The sequence below is a fragment of the Pinus tabuliformis genome, chromosome 4_2 (assembly GCF_031772625.1).
Source record: "Pinus tabuliformis cultivar Carrire ecotype Pingquan chromosome 4_2, CPIR1, whole genome shotgun sequence".
In the NCBI taxonomy this organism is placed as follows: Eukaryota; Viridiplantae; Streptophyta; class Pinopsida; order Pinales; family Pinaceae; genus Pinus; species Pinus tabuliformis.
This window is the reverse complement of record NC_142304.1, coordinates 593,994,810-594,000,690: the sequence shown is the minus strand read 5'-3', so window position 1 is coordinate 594,000,690 and position 5,881 is coordinate 593,994,810.

Sequence of the window (5,881 nt, the reverse complement as noted above, 5' to 3'; positions counted from 1 at the left end):
CCTGGGAAGGAGGTGAATCCTGGTACTACTTTTGAGGGTGGAGGTGTGAGCCTTTGGATTCCCTTGTTGATTGATACGGGCATCGTATCCTTTTATTTTTTGGTTTAGAAAATGTGCATATGTGTATATGTGGTTATTGTAAATATCGTAATGAGCTATGTTATAAAGCTCCAGTAAGCGGTATGGTTGTTATCTAGTCATGTTGTCATGATGTTTTTCTTTTGAGCAAGTCATTCATTGTAAATATTGCAACGAGCTAAGTTATAAAGCTCCATGGGCAGTATGTTTGTTTTTCAACGATTTTCTGAGGTCTTGGTGTGGTTTAACACCGAGGATGGTGTTCCTCAAGGGGGAGGGTTTTGCAACAACCCTAGTAAAAATTCCATGTAATAAAAGTTAATAAAGGAAAAATAAGACCACAAGTAAGGGGCATGTATTCCAAGTTGAATGTTGGGCAACATATCCTAGTGTGGGTGTTCATCTCGGTTTTGAGCTTTGGTTTACCAGATGGATTTCAGAATCTAGGGCGGAGGTGGTCTCAAGGTTCATTCCCAAAGGCCTAGGAATCCCTTGACCGGCTTTGGCGGGATACACGGTAAAGCCTAAGGGAGGAGTCTTGGTTTAGGGCCTAGTGATCCAGTGTGGATTGTGGTAAAGCTTGAGAGATTGGTGTCTCGGTTTAGGACCTAGTGATCCGGTGTGGATTGCAGTAAATCCTGAGAGATAAGGAGACAGAAAATTCCTCAAGGATAGTGATGGATTCTGGATGGCATTCCAAGTTCGGTTCAGTTTTGTGATTGGAGCACCAGTTTTTGTGTGATCACGGATTGGTGATGGTGGAGGTGGTTTAACCTCTAGACTCCCTTGGTTGTTATTGGATTGATTTTTCCATGAGATACCACAATCATGCTTGGAATATGGCACGGGGGTGACTGGCTGAAAGAAAGATTTGGTTCAGCCATATCTACTGTCGGGTGGTACATGGAAGTCCCGAACCTAGTTGGATTTTCCTATGGTTAATAAAAGCTAAGTTCTATTTATTTTGCACTTGTTTATATGTAGATTTAATGGCTGTTATCTCACTATTATTTCCATGGTTTTATGCTGGTTATAAGCATGGTTAATTGATTGGTTCATGTCATGGTTATTTCATGTATTTACTTGAAATTTCTAAAATGATGGATGCAAGAATTAATTTATGTTATAACAGTTCAAGGGAGAAGGTGGTTATCCTTCTTGTCATCTTTCGTAAGAGTTTTCAGTCATTCATGATTTGTCTTGTATCCTAGACATGTAGGTTGCATTGATGCCAAGCGTTTGATAGAATGTTAGTCCCAGTTGGGGATGGTCAAGCCTAATCCTAAGGTTGATTTTTGTTTTAGCAGTCTTGTCATCGTGTCTTTGATGGATTCTGAAATTTATAACAAGTTATGGGCAGTGGCCGGAATTCTGGGCTAGAAAAGTGACTTGGAAAATTCCCTAGACCTTGGCTTGCAAGCCCGTGAAAGCATCCAGAGGTCAAGATGTCTAAAAATTCAGTGGGACCCAGGGGCACAATGCTTGAGTGGTTGGGATGCCTCCTCGAAGTGAGGAGGTTGAATCATCTCATAGTAGCCTCTCATCACATGTTTACCCTGGTTGGTTGGTTACTTGGATAGATGTGGGAGGAGGGTGGTTATAGTGAAGCACTCGAATCTGCTCATTATGTTGTGGCACATTGCAATATTGGAGTAACTGAAGACTTATTTAATGCTTCACTTGCTTCATGGAAAGATGCATGGTTGTTTGATTCAAGAGAAACTTGCCACGTGACTTTTAGAAGAGATTTCTTTGAATAATTCACTGAAAATGTCGATGGAGAAGTCTACTTTGCAGACAAGTCAAAACTCAAGCCATTAGGGCTTGGCACCATCAAGATCAAACTACCTGGTCTCCCAGACTTTCTTCTACATGATGTTCTCTACCTCCTAGAATTGCAGAGAAACTTGTTGTCTTTGGTTCACATCTGCCAGAAAGGACACTCCATACACATGTTTGATGGCAAGGTTAAGGTCAGAAAAACATCAAACAACTCACTTGTCATGACTGGTATAGAAGAAGAAAGTCTTCTGAAGATGTAAGGAACCTCTGCTCATGCACAAAATTTTGCATTTAATTCTCAATTTGATGGAGGTACAATACCATAGAGTCTCTTATGGCATGCTATATTTGGACATTTGAACTATGTCATTCTACGTTTATTGAAGAAAAATGGTGTTTCTATTTTTCCTACCATTCCTAGGAAACATAAGCAATGTGATGCTTGTATCTTAGGAAATCACAATAAACCGTCTTTTCATGATTCTCATTCCACAACACATAGAAAGATTGAGCTCATTCATTCTAACTTATGTGGCCCTATGCATATTCCGTTTGCAAATGGTAACAAATACATGATGACTTTTATTGATAACTACACCAAAATGTGTTGGGTATATCTATTGAAGAACAAATCTGAAGTCTTTGAAACTTTCAAAAAATTTCATGCATGGATTGAAAATGATACACAATCTCATATTGGCTCTATTCGTATTGATAATGGAAAATAATATACTTCAAATGAATTTGAAAACTACCTTCACCAGCATGGGATCAAACATCAAACAACTTATCCTTATAATCCTCAATAGAATAGTGTAGCTGAAAGAATGAACAAGACAATCTTAAATATGGTACGTTCAATAATGTTTTTCAAAAATGTAAAGTTGATGTCTTCAGTTGATGCAGTTCTATGTGTTGTGTATATTAAGAATAGGTGTCCATCTCATGCTCTCAAAATAAAGACTCCCTATGAAATTTGGTATGGCCACATTCCTTTGGTGAGGCATCTCAAGGTTTTTGGTTCCACCTGTTATGCCTTGATTCCTAAGGAACAAAGAAATAAACTCAGTGCAAGGAGTCGAAAATGTATCTTCTTGGGATACTCAAATACCTCCAAAGCATATCGTCTCTATGATGAAGTAAATAAGAAGCTTATTATATCTAGAGATGTGATATTTCTTAAATCTTCCAAGATTGAAAATGTTGTTGAGTTATAGTTTGATCGCTTAGACAGATTCGGGCATGCAAAAACGTTTCAATAATTTGATAATGAGATTCCATATCTTGAAGGGGGGATCCCTATACTAGATCAATCTATGGAATCTCCTTATAAATCACTCTCTCCCCCTCATGAAGCTCCACCCATTAATCAAGAAGACACTTTGAGTGATGTGACTGAGAGAATTGGGAAGCTAAATATTGATTCAGCCCCATCTTAGTCAATTGAACAACCTGGGCCATCTAAAAAAGGTCCTCCAAAATGGGTCACAGAGACACTTGAAAGTGTTCGTCCTGATGAGGTTGGAAAGACAGCGACAAGAATCTCTACTAGGTAGAATGGAGGTGATGTAGACAATTTTGATTCACCTGTTGATATGGATGTTTCTTATGATTATGAATTAAATTTATCTACATATTTTGAACCAACTTACTTCAAATAAGTTTCTTCTCATGATGAATGGAAAGAAACAATGCAGAAATAATATGATTCTTTGATAAAGAATGGAACCTAGAAGCTGGTTGATCCTCCATTTGGAACCCAACCAATAGGCTTCAAGTGGATCTTCAAGAACAAGTATAAAGCAGATGGATCACTTGACAAGCATAAAGCTAGGCTCATGGAAAAATGTTTTGCACAAAAGGAAGGGGTCGATTATGAGGAGACCTTTTCCCCCATGACAAAATGGGATACCATCTGGACTCTCTTTGCCTTGGCAGCTCAGAACAATTGGAAAGTTCATCAAATGGATGTAAAAACTTCTTTCTTGAATGGATATCTGAAAGAGAATGTTTTTATGTCTCAAGAAGAAGGATTTGTTGTGAAGGGACATGAACACAACATATCTAAGCTTTTAAAATCCTTGTATGTCCTCAAACAAGCACTGCGAGCCTAGTACGAGAAATTTTCTAAGCATCTTCTAAAACTCAATTTCAAACACTATGATCTTGATGATGCAACTTTTTTTGTCAAGAAATGTGGAAAAATAATTGTATATCTTGTGGTGTATGTAGATGGTCTTTTGATGACAGGGAACATTGAAAATTACATTGCATCCATAAATAAAGAACTGGGGAAATGTTTTGAAATGACAGACTTGGGATATGTTCACTACTATCTTGGTATTGAAGTAACCCAACATCTAAAGCTTGTATTCCTCTCTCAAAAGAAGTACATTGGAGATTTGTTGAACAAATTTGGCATGGTTGAGTGTAATCATTTGAAGACTCCAATGGAACAGAATTTAAAGCTCACATCCACTAAAGGAAATTAATTTGAGGATGCAATAAAGTACATACAACTTGGAGGAAGTCTCAATTATCTGACTACTACCACAGCAAAAATTTCATTTGTTATTGTAAACCTCTCTAGCTTTATACAAAATCCTTGTGAGGGTCATTGGTCTACTACAAAAAGAGTTCTAAAGTACTTGAAGGGAACTCAAAAATTTGGACTCAAGTATACATAGTGGATGACTTCCGCTTGATTGGATACTCCGATTCAGATTTTGATGGAGATAAAGAAAATAGAGTATTTATTTTAGGTTCTGTTATGAGTCTTGGATCAAGATTTTTCTCCTCAAGGTCACGCAAATAGTCAATTACAGTAAATTCCACAAATGTGGTTGAATATGTGGTACTTGCAGAAGAAACAAAGGAGATTGTGTGGCTCAAGAAAATTCTGGAAGATTTATAAGGGAAACAAGTGCATTTTACTCCTCTTTTGATTGACAACACTTCTGCAATAAAGTTGGCCAAGATCCCAAAGTTCCATGATAGAACCAAGCACATCAATACAAGTATCATCTCATTCGACATCATGTTGAGGCCAAGACTATTCACCTTCACAATTTTTCCACAAATGAGTAGATTGAAGATATCTTCACCAAAGCGCTTGGAAGAGAAAAGTTTGAGAGATTAAGAATGATTCTTGGACTCACCAACATCCCTTCAGATTAAGGCGGGGGGTGTTAACATTCAAAATTTGGGATTAGGAAATTCATGTAAATATTGTAAATAAAAAAATAGAGAAGGTGAAGAGATAATGGAATTTGAATTCCAAGAGTATCCCTCACAATGTATATATCAATAATCTCTTAATGTGAATCCTACAATTTCATTCGGAGTTACACAAACCTGGCCTAGCAATTTTGATAATATCAATACGCTAGTGGTTACTCTGAAAGAGCAAAGTGATAACACAGAGAAAACATGACAAAGAACAAGGATGATTCTATAAATAGAGGATAGAGTTTTCCCGCTGAAAAGATTCACAAATTTGATTATGTAAATAGAGAATACTTCAAAGCCTATTTAGCTAATGATTTTTCAATGTGTTGATTTAACCAAGAAATTCTCTGACGTGAAATTTATTCGAAAAAACATAGTATTTCGGAAGAAAGTTTATGTCACATTCAAATAATACAAATTCAACACACTTTGACATCGAGGCAAATGATATAGTCACTAGTAATGCAAATTTGAAATATGTGTTATTTCTAGTTTACAAACTGCTCTCTCTAATTGTGCCTATTACATTATGAGTTAAAGATCTTGTTCCTAGTTAAGCTAAACTACTCTCCCGCACAGCTAAATCTGTAAAAGTTTTAAATGGAAAGGAGTCTAAAATTAGTTTCTTTTCTGCGTAAAAAATCTAAAATATATTTGAATGGATTTATGTGTTTTATGAATATATCTTGTACACCACACATCTTTCATTGTGCACAGATTCACAACTTTATGCAATTGTTCTCCCACACAACTAAATATGTACAAGTTTTAAATGGAAAATGACCTAAAATGA